The 20,069-nt window shown below is 35.7% G+C and overlaps 1 protein-coding gene across 3 annotated transcripts in view; it reads right to left on the bottom strand.

Moving 5' to 3' along the window:
- Positions 1–20,069, bottom strand: part of PRIM2 (DNA primase subunit 2) — a 332,911-nt gene that overhangs the window by 63,785 nt on the left and 249,057 nt on the right. Inside the window, exon 11 of one of the 3 annotated variants that reach the window (XR_004285088.1) lies at positions 1,652–1,720. The exons of the other annotated variants lie outside the window; for them this stretch is intronic. The gene's annotated coding sequence lies outside the window, so the exon portion shown is untranslated. The remainder of the gene's footprint in view (positions 1–1,651; positions 1,721–20,069) is intronic. 3 annotated transcript variants of the gene reach the window in all.

The following is a 20,069-nucleotide window of genomic DNA, read 5'->3' as shown; positions in this document are numbered from 1 at the left end:
AGTAAGTTGAGTTACCATAAACAAGAACTCACAGCTTAGCAGCAGGGTCCTACATGTAAGTGGACCAGCAACTAGGAAAGAGTATGAGAGCTTCTCATGGCCTTTGCTCAGCAAACTCTTGTTCGCTCTCTTCTATAGCTTCTGAGCTGTTGATAACTTCTTGTGTCACTTCCCTCAAGTTTTACTTACAATGTTAATAACCGTAATGCATGCTATAGAAATTTAATATCTAGTGCGCTCTCCCCAACTTTTAAATGCCTACTTACTCAATTACTATCTGTAATACTCAATTACTATCTTTGATGAGTATCAATTACAATACTCAATTACTATCTGTAAAACTAATTTTGTGATCAGCCACCTACAGATTCCAAATACTTTTCTTTAACTACCTCTCAAGGTCATTGAAACATCATACATATTCTAACTAAAACACTCAAAGGAAACTAGGAGGCCCTGAAGGATATGGGAAGAAAAGGCTAATAGTTAATGATATGGAGAACAAAGGCAAAAGAAATATAGGGGAAAAAAATTAAACTTCCTTACAACTTACAGCCCATTGACAAGTACTTGGGACAGGCAGAGGGACCTTCCTCAAAGAGCTCAACTGCTTCCATGTTAATACGTTGCTAGAAGTAAAAGAAAACCTTAGCTTGACATTAGCCCTACCTCCAGGATCCTATAAAAATCCCTTCAGAAACTTTCTTTATTTCTAGTCCCCCAAGATAAGTATTAGCAATCACCCTCCAAGATGATTAGGCCCAGATACACATCTGCAAGTTCTCATGACTAAGGCTTTAATAGACAGTAGTCAATGACCTTTCCCTGGCAATAGCTAGCTCTTCAAGGTCCTAGAAAACTGGCTTCCAAATTCCTTAGAGACTTACTCTATACCTAACCACCTCCCAACTTCTAAGTATATAATCAGTCACTCCTCGCAACCCTGGTGCAGCTCTTTCTGCCCACAGGTTCCGTCCTGTATTTTAATAAAACAATCCTTTTTGCACCAAAAACATCTCCAGAATTCTTTCTTGACTGTTCACTTGGCTTCCGAACCCCAACATTTTATATCAGTCAAAGCAGGGCTTTAAGTTAAATATCTGAGTTAAAATCCTGTCTTACCCCATGCTAGCTGTGTGACCTTGGGCAGGTTACTTAACCAATCTATAAAGTTCCCTTATATATAAAAATGAAGGAGTAATACTTAACGGATAGGGTTGGTGTGGGGATTAATTAGCTGATGTTCATAAAGCACTTGGTAGAGTATCCAGCACAGAGTAAGTCTTCAATACTTTGGTGTTATCATTACCAAAGTAGTCAGTTTTATTATTAACTAGAAAAAGCTATCTTAGGAGCACCTGGGTGGCTCAGTCAGTTGAGTGTCCAACTCTTGATTTTGGCTCAGGTCATGATTTCAAGGTAATGAACTCAAGCCCCCTGTCAAGCTCCCCTTGGCTTGGCAGGGGGTCTGCTTGAGATTCTCTCCCTCTCCCTTTGCCCTTCCCCCAGTCTTGGGCATAGGACTGAGCATGCGCTCTCTGTCCTCCCCCAACACAAAAATAAATAAGTAAATATTTTTAAAAAATAAAAGGAAGAAAAAGCTATCTAAGTGGGTCAGATTGTGTTATTTAATACTGCTTCAATTACCTACATGTTTTGCCTCCAGCTCCTCATCAGAAAAACTCGGAATCCAGTTACTCCCTCTAACTCTTTATAGGACCTTAGGAAAAAAATATCAGTTAAGTAATTTCAAGTCTGTACCACAGCTGGAAGGCACTGCTGCTATTACTATAATTCAGTAAATTACCTCCTATGGTGTACTAAATATTCTTCTTCTGCTCTGTAAGAGTTAATTCATTTCTCATTGGTGAGAACTTTTCATAAGCTTATGAGGCAGCAAGGTGTTATAGAGATAACCCAGATTTTGGTTCTAACTTTGCCACCTACTAGCTGAATAATGTTACGCAATTATAAATTACTTCAGTCTGTTTTTTTCATTTTTAGTATTGTAATAATGGGACCTGTACTTCACTCTATGCAAAAGCAATTTGTAAACTGTAAAATGCTAAGTATATACTATGATTATGTGCTACAATTATTTGTATGAAATTTGTATAAACTTATTTTATCATATTTGAAAAGTGAAATGTTAAAAATAGATTCCATTTTATATTCAAGTGCATCTCTGAAAACTCCTGCAACTTCACTTGATAAAGTTTGAACACACATTATATTTTGAAGGATGCCAGAAGATTCTACCCCAAAATACGCCTCCTTGCTGAATTAATTATTTTCAAAAAGTCACTGAGAACCAGCAGATGCCAGAAAAGCTCTAAAAAGCGCCCACTAAGTTTTCCTTTCATAAAGGAAATTTCCCTGTGTAAACCTACCTCCCTCTCCCTTCTCCCACTGGAGAAGATGTAGACTTAAAACTGCATAACAAAGCTTATTAAATAACCCTTGTTTGGACGCCTGGGTGGCTCAGTGGGTTAAGCCGCTGCCTTCAGCTCAGGTCATGATCTCAGGGTCCTGGGATCGAGTCCCACATCGGGCCCTCTGCTCAGCAGGGAGCCGGCTTCCTTCCTCTCTCTCTGCCTGCCTCTCTGCCTACTTGTGATCTCTCTCTGTCAAATAAATAAAAATAAAAATCTTAAAATAAAAAAATTTAAATAACCCTTGTTTGCCATACTTTTCCCAATCAACTTCTTAGAACTTGCTCCCTTCACATGCCAGGAAGCCCCAAGCCCCTTTCTTTTGTTTAACCTAAACTGCCCCTTTGAGTTACTCATATCTGGGTGTTTCCATGTGTACCAGCCGTATGTATGTTAATAAACTTCTGTTTTTCTCTTGTAAATCTGTCTTATGCCAGTCTAATTTATAAGCCCCAGCTGGAGAATTTAAGTAAAAAGATTTGTTCTCTCCTCTACAGTTTCACTGCAAAAAGTGAGACATGTTTTCCATCTTCACACCGTAATCCCCTTCTCTGAATTCATGGAGAACATTTTTAGTTCTAGACCCCAAGGTATGCTGATTTTCCTCCCCTCAAATTTCCCCTGAGGCAGGATCAAGCTAAAATCTTAAAATTTTGATTCAACTACTTCATAAGAATTTTTTTTAAAAAAATAGTAGAATGCCAAAATCCACAGAAAAAGTATTGAACGGAATGATCCTATCTTATCTGACAAGGTAACTGATTAAGCAGATCACTTTCAGTAAAGCAAGTATATACATAAAAAAATCACCTGTGTATCAAAAAACCTGCCAGAATCATCAGAGGAAAATGGAAAGGTTTCTCTTCCAGAATGCAGGTGGGGTGTGGGCTAGTGGGTTTGTTTGTCTTTTTAATATTCAAGAGCTACACACAAACAAATCAGAAAACAAGGTTTGAGGGTCATCTGTGACCTGTGACTGTGTGATCTACATCATTCTAACTTTACCTATTCAGTCAGGTATTTTGGAAAGAACATCATTTCTAAATTCCTAATGGGCAATTTAGTATAAATGCACTACTGCGATTAGCAATAAAAAGTACTTAGTGAGATCCCAAATAATAATAGTTTAGATTTCTATAGATCTTCAGTAGTGACAAAATGATACTTTTTAGACCTTTTATGACCTGTAAAGTATAGAAGTTAGGTAGTTTTCTCTCTTTTATAAATGAGTCAACTAAGGTTTTAAGAGGTTAAGTGAATAGTTATTTCAATTACTTCATAGAAAAGCTGGCATTAAAATCCTAGTCTTCTACTTTCTAGAAAATATTACAAAATTATGAATGGGGCAAATGAATAAGTAAATACAGGCAAGTGTCCGTTATCTACGGTGAACATTCAGTTGTAGGCTGCTTCTCTGCTCTCAGCTGCTTCAGGGCCAGCAGAAAGTCACCCTGAACCAGAGTTAAACAAAATGCTTCAGTAAAAAACAGAGAAAAGTACCTACTCCCCAAAGAAATAATAACTAACAAGCTACTTGCATGATTTACCTTGTTTCTAATCGACTATGATTTTAGAATCATAAAAAATGGCAAATATGAAGTAAAATCTTACTGCAGTGAAGAAACACTAGTGTTTCCCACAGGCTTTCAAACTACCAGGCACACTTGATACTCCTCCTTCTACAATCTAGTTGGGGACATGACAATGAACTGGACTACAAAGAGCAGAGAAAACCAAGTATGAAAATGGACATAAATGCATGCAGAACACACTGCGGCTGATTTAACTGGCAACTTATTTAACTGGTCTGGATTTGGCAAATTTAGCTTCCTTATCAGAATCAAAATTTAAGAGCTGGAACAGGCTTTAGACATCATCTAGTGCAGCCATTATTAAATCCAGAAAAGAAAAGAACGAGAATCTAAGTTGCAGGGGAGTTAGGCAAAGAACCTTAGTCCCTGTACTGCCTATTTCAGGCACTTCTCATTCACTTCTGTAAACCTCCTGCCTGGCACAAAGCCCAGCAAATTGCAGTTGCTCACTAAATGTTTACTTGTCTTAACTGTTGAAAGAGTCCTTTTTGTACTGTATGTTCATTGGGTCCTGCCACACCCACAGGTGGACTGAAGGCTCGTATTCATTACAATGTTAACTTTGAGCAACAACAGAGATTTAGCAAATTCCTATCACTACATACTGTTAACTGTTTAACATGTTATTTCAATAGAGGCCTCAACAATTCCACCTGGAGGACATGGTCTGGGGCAGCTGCCTGGTAAATTAAAACGTAATCTTACATTTTAACTGGCTATCTGTTCAGCCAAGTGTTATGATCTTAAGGAAAAGGACAGATTAATGATGGAATTTTCAGCATCTCCCCCGGAGAGCTTGTTTTAGAAAAGTCTACTTTATTCACTGACACGAATGCCATAACGCTGAATGAAAATGTATTAAGATTCCAAATTTTCTAAAATTTGAAGACAGAAACCATAGACAATCCTTCATTCACTAAAGTGAAAGCATTTACTGAATCACATTCTTACAGCCTAAGAAACTAAATATAGTAACTCTTAAGAGGTGATCAATTTAGTCTCTATCTCACTGGTAAGGGAAGAGCCAACATAAAACAAATTATCACCAGAAAACCACAGGAGCAGGCTGACTGATGTAGAATGCTCTAGTCCAAGATGAGTTGGCTCAGCTTGAATAAATTGGTCTTTTCACTCGCTGAAAACAAGAGAAGCAAACTGAAAAACATCATCTGAGCTTCAATCAAAGACTCCACGAAAGCTGATGAGAGCTTCTAATCTCCAAGGGAAAGGCTCCCTCTTCTTCACAGATACAGGAATTGATTTTTACAAACATTCTGAAGTAAAAATTAAATGTAAATTTAACTTCTGCCAGATTAGTTTCATCCTATTCACTCATTTTCTCAGACGTTTTGTCGATTTTTTAAAGTTTGTTTTTCTAGATTTCCTTATCTGGCAATGTTAATCCAAAGCAAGTATTTTCTAGATGTATTTCTACTATGACAGAATTTAAAGATCTAGCATGATTAGTAAAAAGATATTTTAAGATACTGTTTATAGTCTACTATATATATTACATGTACAGTTCCATGATTTTGAAAAGCTACCAAGATAATCACTAAAATATAGTTACCAAAGCCTACAAATCTTTAGAAAGATATATATACATATTTTTACAGACATTTAAATATTGATATATATTGATATATTTCAATACATTTCTGGATAAAGATTCAGGATTATCACATATTCTTGGTGGTGTATGCCTTTTATCTACATGTATTTGTCCTGCTTAATCTTTTTCTCCTCATAGTACATTTTGTTTAATACTGTTACTCAATTTTTTGATTCTGCTTTCTGGTATTCCCCTCCCCCACATTCATCATCAATCTTTCAGTGTCAGAATGTTTTAAATAAATAGCAAATGGGTAATTGGTTACCCATGACCACCCTCTAGTGGTTACTCATAGCATATTAAACTACACATTTTTTTAATCAATGTCAAAAATGAATTTGACTCTGCAAAACAGACAAGAACTTCAGCATAATTACAAAGTTACTTCCATCATAATTACAAAATCAGCTCCAAAATAACTCTAAAAATGAACTGCTAAAAGGATTAAATGATCTTCTCAAATTCACAACAATACAATGATATATGTCACTTATTAGATTACAGTCATCTTCTAGTCATCTAAGTTTGGCTACAGATGACCAAATGAAAAAAATTACATTAGATTTAAAAAGCTAGCAATAGGGACCCCTGGGTGGCTCAGTGGGTTAAGCCTCTGCCTTCGGCTCAGGTCATGATCTCAGGGTCCTGGGATTGAGCCCTGCATCCGGATCCCTGCTCCCCTCTCTCTCTGCCTGCCTCTCTGCCTACTTGTGATCTCTGTCAAATAAATAAATAAAATCTTTAAAAAAAAAAAGCTAGCAATAACTGAGAGAAAAATATATCATGCAGTGAAATGACAAATGTCATGAGATAAAGTTTTAATGTACAGTGACAAGTTAGATTATTCCTCTACAATTTCAGGGACAAAGAGAAGATGTCTTGCCTCCTATTGTAGGCAAGTGTTTTGTCTCTTTTCTAGAGATTAAGAACGAACAGTTTCCACTAAATTCTCTAAGGCTGCATCTGAAGGAGATCAAAGGGAAATACACAAAATATATCAAGAATTAGAAAAATGCACGTTGGGTGATGGGTGGCAAATTTATTTCTTAAGGGATTTATAAGGCCTCATGGAGAGCTGACTGATTCTAAGACTAGGGCAGGGAAATGAAGACATGAGCCTGTAGCATTTTGTGTACTGGATAAGAGGTGCTTAAAAAGAGGATGGGGCATGTCCAAAAGGCACTGGAACTAACCTGAAAGAGCTTTCAATGTCCAAAGCTGGAAAAATTTGAGCAAGAAAATAAACAATAAAAGAATGGAATTATAACCCATAGAATGAAATGTGTAATTGACAAGATATTCATGAGTATATACTGATATAAATAATGAAAAAAATAAGTAAATGGGGGGAAAGGGTCAGTTTTCCTAATAGAAAAATTACAATTAATAGATGTAGAAGGATAGGGAAAGAGAAATCTAACCATTAGAACACCATACTAATAATAGTTGCAGGCAAGATCCACTGAGGGATGCTAAAATTAATAGGGAAACAGAATATTTACATAGCCTAAAAGTATCTCTATCCCATGCGCCAGATACCTCTTATGGTATCATTTTAGGAGATACAACAATTAAACACAATCTGCAATCCTGGATTGACTCTTGGAACAGCAAAGAGACATGCGTGAGATAATGGGTGAAATCTGAATAAAGACTCTAGTTACTACTGTAACAATGTTAATTTATTAATTTTGATAATTGTGTAAGAGTTTGTTAAGACGTGAATATTAGGGGAAGCGAGCTGAAGTGCGTATGAAACTCTGGGTACAATTCTTGCAATTTTCTGTAAATCTAGAATTTTTTCAAAATAAAATGTTTATATACCAGGCAATGGACTAGGCATAACACAGATGATCTCATTTGACTGTCCTAATGACCCTGCAAAATTAGTATCGTTATCCCTATTTTACAGCCTGGAAAATTGAGCCTTGAAACGATTTACACTGAAATGTCCAAATGCACACAGTGAAAGGCTTTCTATCATAATAATAAAAGGCAAATTATTATCTATTTAAGTAAAGCCATTTCATTTACTGTAACATCTAGCAAGTTGTGCCATATTCTACAAATAAAAACACACTGTTATGCTTCCCAGTATGAAGTCTAAGAATGGTTGATTTGTTACAAGGGTCATTCAATGTCAACAGAAATGTCAACATTTCTCATATAATTCAAAGATTTCTAGGACAGGGCTCTCCCCTGGCTCAGTCAGTACAGCATGTGACTCTCGATGTCAGGGTTGTAGGTTCAAACCCCATGTTAGGTGTAGAGTTTATTTAAAAATAAAATCTTTAAAAAAAAAAAATTTCTGAAGTTATCTGGAAAAGAAAACTTAAGTGAATTTATCCTCCTGGGTTTTTTTCCCTTGTAACATTATACCACTTACCTACACATAACCACCATATAAATATTATTTAATACAAAGGAGCAGCATATCAAACTTCAAGGAACTATCTGAGAAATAATAAAATATTCATGACAGAGGAGAAATATTTTCCCCTCTCCCCTTATATTGATATGTTACTCACAAGGCACCACAGTAAGGATAGGTTACTTCACCTTGTGAATTATGATAAAAAATCAGAATTAAAGTCTCAAAGCAAAACAGCTGCTTTCTTACAACTAAACTGAATTATTGATGGACTCTGTTCTTAGCAATGCAGGAAGATGGCTCTACCAAGGGAAGGCTGTGTAAACTTATTGTATAGCTTCAGGTTATCTATCTGCTTCTCAATTTTGATATGATATCTCATTAAGAAATGAAATTTATTTTGCCATGCTAGTCTTTCGAATAAACTATATTCAGGGATATGCTAACAAAAAAGGATGAAAGACAAACCAGAACAATGCTTTTTTTTTTTCCCCCAATTTCATCAACTTGAAAAAAATTTAAAGCTTGTATTTTTAAATACTAAAAGATGCTTTAAATAGCCTAACAAATGTCTTACATAGTCATTCATGAGGATTTAACTTAAAAATTAATATATCAATGCTATATTATAATGAACATGGACAAAAGAACAGTTGGTCCCCCTGCTGAGGTTCCATCTGCCTGTTGAGCAAAGATTGAATGGCATAGTATGATACATTCCAAAACAAAGTTTTTTGGTTTTTGTTCAAAACAAAATTTTCTAGTATCTTAATCAAGAATAACAAAAACAAAAGCTACACAAATTACATTAAACTATGAATATGAAAATTATTATTATCTATATTTGTATAACAACTCTCATGCCTCAAGGGTAAATTTTCAAACCACTTGGTAATTATTATCTCACTTATTTTCACATCACTTAAGTATGTAAAAAGTTAACTTATTTCCTGATGGATATTTCCTCCACAGCAAATCTTAAACTCCAGTCTAGCTCCATAGACTCCCTATCTAGAGCACATTCACTGAGTCATGACACGTCTCAGCTATTTACCACATGTAGTGAAGGATATAGAATCGCTTGTCGCAATGTATTACAAAGAGCAAATACGTCATAGTTGTGTTAAGCAGTCTACCAGGCTCCATTTTCATGTCTGAGTACATTTTAAAATTCAATATATAAAAATCACCATTTGGTGCCAAAAAATTACTGCCTTATTTATTGGCTCTATTATCTTGATAGACACAGAAAAAGAGATCTTGGGCTAAGTCATATATTCACGATCCTACAGCTGTGATTTCTATCTACAAAGCAAGTAAGATCTAGGTGCACTGTTTATATTCACCAGTAACTTGGTTTTGAACACATCCAAGTGGAGATGCAGAGTACGCAGTGGATATACTAGATTAAGAGAGGTCTGGCTGGAGAACCCATGAGAATGCAAAGCCCATGAGGACAGGGATTATGTCTACTTTGTTAACTTCTATGCCTTTAGCTCCTACAACAATGCCTGACACATGCCAGTGGCTCTGAAAATATTAAATGGGGACTATATGCAGTTACCATGACATTACATATTTCTGATCTACATAAATGGTAATTTCATATGGTTCCACCTAATACTCACAGAATGAATAAGACACTATAATTTTTCACTTCACAGTCTCTCCTCTAGTCGTGAGCTGGAAAATTTACTATCTTTATAAAAAGATTATAGTAAATGCAGGATCCAAGGTTGGTCCTAGCTCCCTTGAGTCATCTAGGGTCTCAGGCTCCCGCTCCTTGCCTAGTGCATTACAGGTACTGAATAAACATTTACTGGTGGTGGTGCTTATGCCAATAATTACCTTTCCCTAATATTTCCTGTAAGCAATTATTGGAAAATTAAAGGTAGCCACTTGTAAATTATATAAGCACTTGATTGAATACATTTGCAATATCCTTTTGAGTACTACTGTCACCATTTTATAGCTAAATAACTGAGGAACAGAACAGGAGGATTATTTCTCTAATGCCATAGCAGAAGGGTGAAAAAATAAACTTAGTCCCCAAGTTCACTTTTCTGCTCAAGTGATTACAACCTGTCTCTATCAGCAGCTACACAGAAATATACATGCGTATGTGTAGGTATATTCCCACAGTATTTAATTACATTAAGGGACGCCCCCCCCCCCCAATTTAACTTTTTTCTATGTTATGTCACATTTAAAAAGTTCTGAAGAAAAATCCAACTGCTTAAAATTTACCTGGAAAGTTAACTAGATAAATTACCATGTGAAACACCTCTGTTCCTGAAACACACACACACACCCAATATTTTATTGGTTTGTTTGTTTGTTTATTTGAGAGAGAGAGAGACAGCCCAAACAGGGGAAGCAGCAGAGGGAGAGGGAGAAGCAGGACCCCCGCTGAGCAGCAAGCTTGATGTGGGGCTAGATCCCAGGACTCTGGGATCATCACCGAGCCAAAGGTAGACACTTAACCCACTGAGCCACCAGGTGTCCTATCTTTATTTTATTTTATTTTATTTTAAGATTTTATTTATTTATTTGAGAGAGAGAGGGAGAGAGAACAAGGGAGGGGAAGGGCAGAGGGAGACGCAGACACTGAACAGGGAGCTCGATGCAGGGCTGGATCCAATGATACTGAGATCATGACCTGAACCAAAGGCAGACATTTAACTGACTGAGCCACCCAGGCACCCCCCAAAATTACCTTTAAAAGGCATATGAATAATGCTTCAAAACTTACCATACTGCTACAAAAAATTTTCTTGAGTAGCTCTTTTTCAGTTTATCATGCCATAAATTATGCATTTACTAGAAATTATCATTGTCCATTCTGTTTGCAAAGGAAAGCTGTTTCTGAAATAAGTCTTAGTTATATGTTAATTCAAACTTAATGACTTAAGTGACAAGGTAACAATAAAAAATAAAACTGGAATAGCTGTGAAAATCCAAGCATGGTGCTCTGATATGACAACTTCTAGGATCACAAGTCTACTAGCCACTTAATATGTAGATTAATTTTCTTTAAAATTCAAAAGGTGCCTCTGGAGTCCTATATAGCATACAAATGAGCAGAACAGTAATGAGAAACATAACACACGTAAAATTACAGGAATAATAATATTTTGATATGCAGCTTTAAAGAGTAATTTGCTGAATACTAATATTCCCCAAATCAAGTTGATATACCTAATTTGTTTTTAAAGAAAGAAAAGCACAATATCACTTTTAAAACTGAAATAGCAGCAGATAAATGAGAACCCTTTCACCAAAGAAGTGCATTAGATGATTTATATAAATGCTAAAGAATGTGCTTTACTTTAAAATATTAAACAGTTCAAATTTCACAATACGTGCTGCTCTGACTTGTGTTAAGCAATGAATGAAAGTCCCCCATCACATGGTTGAGATTTCTCTTCCTTCGCTGTATTCAATCCAATCCAAACAGTGAACTGTCATAGCAGGGACTTCTATTTCCTTAAACCTTCTCTGCCTTACACCCACTATGCCTGATAGTGAGGATCTTCAAAAACTATTAATTAAATTCTATAGGTATGCACATAAAACTGCATATAAATGTATAATGAACTGTTAAGTCTCAATTCCTTAAAGGTTCAAAGGATTATTATCTACTCTCCCCTTCTGTTATGAAAACATCATGTCCCATAAACCTGCAAAATTAAGCTACCCCACCAACAGGCACAAGCTGTTTAGCTCCTAAATTGAGGTGACACAATGTGCAAAAGGAAAGTCACCTTAATTCCACTAAGGGAAAAAAATGCACTAAAACCCATCACTCTCAGCTGAGCCTTCATTCAATATTGAAACAAGTAATCTCAAATTCCATGGTTTTGGCTGCTGCTCAACACTATTCCATTCAACTGGGGATTGAACAAAGCAAAATAAAAAGGAGCTTTAATCTGCCTTTTCTTCTCTTCTTGCTATATTACGCTGACAGCATCTTGTTCATTAATTAAACTTTTTCTCCTTAAAGAAATAGACTTTAGAGTACTATACTGGACACTGGAGAAAGAAGGCAAAAAATAAAAGGCATGGTTTAAAGAAAATCTAGGTTTTAAAGACTCTAGTTAGAGATGCAGAATAATCACAAATGATAAGGTCAATATAAAGAACGATTTCAACAAATACAAAGCAAGACGTTAAGAATTTAACACATACAGGAGTGACTGAGAGGCAGGACAGGGGTGGCTGCAGTTCCTTTTACAGATTACACATAAATTAAGATGGCTCCATTCTGGAACTCAGAGAGTTCATTCATGTGCACTGCCCATTTCTGCTCATCTCCTAAGGAGATGGGGTTGTAAGTTTAAAGTCTTTAAATCTGTGAACCCAGCTAATAATGACGAATTTGCTGGACTCTCCAAAAACAGTATTTGGTTTTGTGAGCCTGATTTTTCATTGTGTTTCTTCCCTAAGAATGCATTCATTGCTACTGTTCTGTAGCTACTGCTCTTTGTTCTGTTTAATAACAGTCAGGGTAGAGAGGCCACAGAGGAAAAATAACCCATAATTTTTATTCATGGCCTTATTTATATATAGGAACTTTTTTGCTTTAATAATAATTTAAAGAAGACATGTCATTTCTGGTTTTGCCACCTTAAAAATCAGAGTAATAACATAATAATTAAATTTATGCAAAATCTTTTCACAGAAATGACAACTTTTCTAAACAGGAATAACTGAAAGGTAAAAAAGTGAGAAAATACTTTTCATGTATTTTTGATTGGGTTTTTAATACCTTAATACAAGACAACTAGAGGGACAGAGGCACTCTTTATTATTTTATCATTATGTAAATCAAAGATTTTCTTTTCCAATAAAATTCTATGTGTAAACTGCCACTGTGAATATCTTGCGGGCAAAGAAGTTATAGGAATGATGCCAGTTTGATGGTAACTTCAATTAAAAAAATGCTCCTCAGCTTTATATCCTGAAGATAAGAAACTTAAACACATTCCTGAAATCTCTTGCTAAAAACTGACAACTGATATGCACTCTCTCTCTCACGGCTCATTAAACAGTGATGCCAAAATGCAAACAATATCTTGAATTTATATCCCAAAACTTGTGGTTTACTTTCTGGCAAAGAAAAGTTATTTTCTAACCTCAGTAAAAGTTGCCTTTCATTGAGTACTTACTCTGTTCTAGGTACTACTTTACATACGTTACTATAGCTTTATATTTTTTATTTTGCTTAAGTCCTAATGACACTATGAAGATGGATTCGGTGCCATTTTACAGTTAAGGGAATGGAGGCTCAGAGAAATAAAGTCACTTCCTCAATGAAGGCTGTACATATAGTCAGTGGTAGAACTGAGATCTAAATTCAAGTCTGGATAATTCTAAAGTACCTCCTGTGAAAATGGGGGTTTTTAATCAAATTAATGTGTTATAAATCTGAAATATAAAATTTGACCAGTACAGAGCAAAGTTTTTAAAGTATGGCTATTCCTATTTTTCTACACTGAATAGGAGACACCAAAGTTACTTATTTTTTTCTACAATATATGATCTGATTTGAAATATATACTGCATTTAAGACAAATAACTATACCAAAAGTTATCTGTTTAGTTATATAAGATTAGATCTACTTTATGTGAGTAAACTGTTGAATCACTTTTGCTAACAAAAACACCCATAACATTTTTTACAACAGTCTTCAAAAACTGTCATGAAATTGGATATTCTGGGAATTAAGTGGCTACTGTGAATTATAGAATATGAACCTACAATCATAGTAGTACACCCTAGCTCCTAATTATCACATAAGACAAGATTTTCTTTTTTATTATTATTATTTTTTTAAGATTTTATTTATTTATTTGACAGACAGAGATCACAAGTAGGCAGAGAGGCAGGCAGAGAAAGAGAGAGAGAGGGAAGCAGGCTCCCTGCTCAGCAGGGAGCCCGATGTGGGGCTCGATCCCAGGACCCTGAGATCATGACCTGAGCCGAAGGCAGCGGCTTAACCCACTGAGCCACCCAGGCGCCCCAAGACAAGATTTTCAAACAAAATTTTTAATGCTTTCCTTTTTTCAAACAAAAATCTCTATGCTTTAATCCCAATCCTGCAATTAATTCAATTACAGAAAATACGTTGAGTGCATGCTTTATTTTTCCCCTAAATGATAACTGCAGTTTTTATAGGCAGAAGGCTGGCAAGAAGCTTTACAGTTCATTGAGGACACGCTGAAAAGCCACTTAAATCTTTTCACTGTAATTCCTAGAAAGGAATCGACTCTTTCATTGTTAAGTACGCGTACTTAACAATTATTAGAAAAATTATCTTAATGTTAGAATAACAATGCTATTTATAACTAAGAAAAAGCCTCAAAACATAGACAATTGTGATGGCCAAGATTACTGATAGTGAGTAGGAAAACATGATCAAGTTCATGAATTCTATAAGGAAATTAAAGACATTTGTTAGATGATCACTAAAGAAATTGTAAGAAATCATTTTCCACCATATAATCAAACCAAAAAGTTGAAACAAAGGCATCTGGCTTGTACTATATAACCTAAATAAAACAGATTTTTTTAAAAAAATAAAGTCTTACACACAGCGCTTTCACATCAGTTAACTTCAATTCCTAACATTTTTCCAGACAAGTGTTTCTATTACCTTTCTTAAATATGTCACCATGGCTCAGCAGCTGCCATGGTGAGTTAACTAACTAAAAGATGGTTTCTTCTCATGCACACACAACTCATTCCCACATCCACAAGGAAATAATAGGCAAGATTAACTAGGAGAGTTAACCAAAGACTGAGAATTGAAATAAAAGCTGGAGGTTATGAATTCACCTTAGAATTCATAGGCAGAATTTGAACTTCAATATATAAATTTCTCTCATTTAATTATACTTTTTCTTCTTCAAATTTACATTCAATTCCTATTCTTTGAAAAAAGCCTGAGTAATGAAAACAGATGAGAGCATTCAGAGAGAAAGGAAAGATCTTAAATATAGATTAAATCTAAGCTTAGAAATTTACTTACTTCTTTTAATTATCTATTAAATGAAAATCAGTATGAAATCAATGAAAAATCAGTATTTCTACTTAAGTTTGCGACACTGATTTTAATTAATCCTATTACCTTAAAAAATAAAATTATTAGAAACTGACACTCTCCACAAATGCCATGTGGTATTAACATTCACAACTTCCTCCTTCTACCAAAAGGGTCATTATTTTCTTACATGTTAATATGTATGATTTTTTAATAACATATAATGTATTACTTGCTTCAGGGTACAGATCTGTGAATCATCAGCCTTACACAATTCACAGCACTCACTATAGCATATACCCTCCCCACCCCCAATAATCCTCAGTTTGTTTCCTGAGATTGAGTCTCTTATGGTTAACTATAAATAATTTTTTTAAGATTTTTTTTATTTATTTGACAGACAGATCACAAGTAGGCAGAGAGGCAGGCAGAGAGAGACAGGAGGAGGAGGCAGGCTCCCTGCTGAGCAGAGAGCCTGATGCGGGACTCGATCCCAGGACCCTGAGATCATGACCTGAGCTGAAGGCAGAGGCTTTAACCACTGAGCCACGCAGGCACTCCTACAAATAATTTTTTAAAAGCCAGTGACAGCAACAGCTGCCATGCAAAGAGTACCTACATGTGCCTGGCAGAGTGCTGGGCACTCGACAGACATTGCTGCTACTTATAAGAACCAAAGCAAAATAGTGATTATTATTCCCATATACAGATGAGGGCACAGAAATACCTTGGGGAAGGTACATATGATCCTTCCCCTTGACCAACATCATAAAAATGAATCCAGTCAAATCTTAATAGACCCAAACAATCATCACTGTGCTCTCTCTCATAAACAATATGGGTTATCCTAACTTTGATGCACTAATAATCTGTCCTTTGGAAAGAATTCTCACTCCCAGGAAACTTACTTAACCTCTGATCCTCACAAATAAAAGCAGGTATAATTTCTTTCCTTCTTTGGAATAGAAAAACAGAAGACCAAAATGGTAATTTGTTTTTCGGTGCTCCCAAGACAGAGCTAAGAGCCCTTTCTATGACTGCTGGCCTTCAGATCCAGTGTTCTTTCCAACAGTAGAGCCTTGCCAGAAATTGAAAAGACATGTATCTGCATCAAAGTTCCTGGACAGGTACACCCCCCTGAAGACTTGGAGAGCTCCCTGATCTTTTAATCACATAATTATTCACCATTTTTATCATTTCCTTAATGTCTCTGTAAGAATAGAGAGTTATACACATTTTTCTTTATTTGAAAATCGAAACTATTTAAATTAAAAATCTATGATTACTGCCCCTAATTTTCTTCTATTTAATCAGAACTTTCTACAATAGCATTTCATTTACAAATACAGATTCTAGAGCATGTAGTAAACAATACTGGAAAGCTGGTTCAGTGAATAAACAGTGAATAAAATAAATAAATATTCTTTCATAAAATATTAATACAGACCTGCAATTCTGCCCAGGGTATCACCTCCTACCTCTGGCTAGGTGATAAGGTCTCACATAAATAATAGGGGCGAAGACTGATCAAAACAGTTAACTCTTTACAATAATAAAACCAAGTTACTTACTGCATTTGGGTCACATCATAACGAATCGTGGACACATGTGTCTGTGTATGTCTACATCTAAAAATGGGACTAACTGCATGCATTCTGGTTCATTCTGATTTACACTGCCAAACACAAAGCATTTTCAAATACTCAGAAAAATCCTAAATGAGGTATAACACATACCTACAGCAAACTGTGCTTTTGAATGTGGCTCAAAAGATACCTGACAACTCAGGCAATAAATAGTGAAAAACCTTTCCTAACATTGTACAACAAATTGGAGAAGAAATGCCAATGAACAAATAGGAACAGTCTATGATCAAACCAAATGCATATACATACTTTCATGTAAAATTCCACCCGTAAGAAAATAATGCAAAATGAGAAGGTTATAAACAGATTTCACATTGGGAAAATTACAATTATGATTTCCATTGCTTTAAAAAAAATGATGAAAAAACTCTGCTGGAAAAAATCCCTTAAAATTGGTCTTTTTAAAAAGTCCTGCAAATATGACAAAGAAATGATTATAAACACAACTTAAATATGGTGATACCATCTATCACGCTAGCAAGTAGGAAATGGAAAAGGGTGAAAAAAGGCAGAGTGTGTTTTGCTTTTCCCTCATACTGCACAATAAAGTATTTTATGTCCTGTTGAAAATATGACAATACATTTGATGGCTTTTCCTACCTTGTGCAGAGAAAAGCTTTAAGATTCCAAAGATGAAGGATTCTTCACATTAAGAAATTCAAACATAAAAAATCTAAAATGCAGAACATTCACATTACACGCATCTTTTCAATCAGTACCCACCAATTCACGAAATAATTAATCCAATGTATGTAACTAAAATTTAAAACAAGGTTTCTCTGCAGTTACGACTGTTACAGAAATGCAGCATCCACGGCTTCATTCTTTAGATCCATGCTATTTCTTGGGTTTTCACGTAAGACCACCAAATACTGACCTACCACCACTTTTAGCATCAACAGAACATCACACTGTTTTCCTAACAAGTACTATGTTATTTTGAAGGTTTGGTTTGGATGTCTGGTAGAATTACAGTGTAGCTATGGAATAGTTCTATTTCTGAAAAGCTAAATGATATGGAGTGCTTATTATATGCAAGGCACTGTTCTAAGCCCTTTACTTGTATCACCTTCATTTAATTCTTATAACAACACTTTAAGACAGATACTATTAGGATCCTCATTTTACAGGCAAGGAAACTAGAGCATGGAAAGGTTAAATAACTTGCCAAAAGTCAGGTTATAGCTGCTAAGTGATAAGAACAGGAATCTGAATCTAAGCAATTTGATTCCTAAGCATTCAATTGCTCTGGAAAACTATCTCTGTAGTTTATCAGATAAACCTACCTACTCTCTTTATTCAGAGGTGGTGGAAGAGACAGAAAGGAAATGGGAAGTATTCTAAATCACTCTCACCCTACTTCTCATCCTTTAATTTCCAAACCAAGAAGAACTTGTGATGCCAGTCCACTGGCTCCTACTGGTGTTGCATCTAAGATAACCAGAATTGGTATCAAAAACAAAGGTTTTGATTCTGAGCTATGTAGGATATTAAGTTTATGACATTAAGCAATTCATTTAAACTTCTGAGAATCAATCCCAATCTATAAAATGAGATTCAAAAATATTACCTTCCTTACCAATTAGTATTTGTGAGTAACCAAATACCCAAGATGATTAGGGAACATTCTTTCAAAAGAATTCCAGCCAGTAAGTGCAGAAATGAAAATAAGATAATTGATTTGGGAACGATAATTAAGTGGATAAAGGCATTAGATGAAAGGTTGAAGGGGAACTTTACAATGGAGGTTCAGGCTACTGATAAGCCTCCTGATGTGACACAATATGAAAAACAAAGCACCTCTTATGAAAAACTCTTGCCGAAAAGGTTGTACCTAAATTGACTTAAGTATTTATGGCTAACTTCACTTACACGGAAAAATGGGAAATATGGTAACAAAGGACACCACAGGAAGCAAACAAATCTAGAATGTGAAACATTCTATAAAACTGGCTAGGGGCACCTGGGTGGCTCAGTGGGCTAAGCCTCTCCCTTCGGCTCAGATCATGGTCTCAGGGTCCTGGGACTGAGCCCCACATTGGGCTCTCTGCTCAGTGGAGAGCCTGCTTCCTCCTCTCTCTCTCTGCCTGCCCCTCTGCCAACTTATGATCTCTGTTAAATAAATAAATAAAATCTTTAAAAAGGAAAAAAAAAACTGGCTAATTGTTTCTGGGAGCTACAGATTGGGGGCGGGGGGAGAGAGAACGGGGAGGGTTTGGGGGGGTTAAGTAAAGGATTACTAGAAGAGACTTATGAGACAACAGCCAAATATAACATATGACTTGACGGAGGTTGTGGTTCAAACAAATTGAATGTTAAAAAAATGTATTTTTAGGGCGCCTGGGTGCCTCAGTTGGTTGAGCGGTTGCCTTTGGCTCAGGTCATGATCCTAGACTTCCAGGATCGAGTCCCGCATCAGGTTCCCAGCTCCTTGGGGAGTCTGCTTCTCCCTCTGACCTTCTCTTCTCTCGTGCTCTCTCTCACTCATTCTCTCTTAAGTAAATAAATAAAATCTTAAAAAAAAAATGTATTTTTAGCAAACTGGGGGGAATGTGAACTTGGCTCAGATAACAGATGCTATAAAAAAAATTGTTAATTCTGACAAGTGGTAAGATAATGGTATTACAGTTATGTAAGAAATTGACCATATTTTCTAGAGATACAATAAGATATTCGGGCACTGCAGGACATAGTCTGAAATACTTCAGCTGAAATACTTCAGCCTGGGTGGCTCAGTCAGTTAAGAGCCTGCATTTGGCTCAGGTTATGATCTCAACACCCGGCATCAAGCCCCATGTCAGGCTCCTGCCTCAGCAGGGAGCCTGTTTCTCCCTCTGATTGCAGCTCCCCCTGCTTATGCTCTCTCTGACAAGTATATAAAGTCTTGAAAATACATATATATACACGTAAATAAAATAAAATAAATACTTCAGCTAAAATACAAAGAATATTAAAAACATAAATAAAATTCAAATAAAAGGGATAAATAAATGAAATACGGCAAACACTACTAATTGGTGATGATAGGTATGTGGGGATTTGTTTTTTGTACATATTTGAAATTTTTCATAATGTAAACATTTTAAGAAGTATTTTCTCTGTCTCATAAACCACAATTAAGATCACCAATCAAAAGTATATAAAAGCTAAAACACACAAAAGGCAGTTGATGAATGTCAGGCTTGAAAATAAAGAAAAAAATTAGGGAATCCACGTTCTGAATTAGGAGTCTGTAAACTACATCCATCCCACAGGACAGATTCAGAAAGCTGCCTGTTCTTGTCAATAATAACACAGTCTTGTCTGTTCAGTTAGATATTACCTACGTTTGCTTTCACGCTACAGTACAGCAGAGTCGTACAACAGAAACTGT

This window comes from Mustela erminea, chromosome 4 (genome assembly GCF_009829155.1).
Source record: "Mustela erminea isolate mMusErm1 chromosome 4, mMusErm1.Pri, whole genome shotgun sequence".
NCBI lineage: Eukaryota > Metazoa > Chordata > Mammalia > Carnivora > Mustelidae > Mustela > Mustela erminea.
This window is presented reverse-complemented; position numbering and strand designations above follow the sequence as displayed.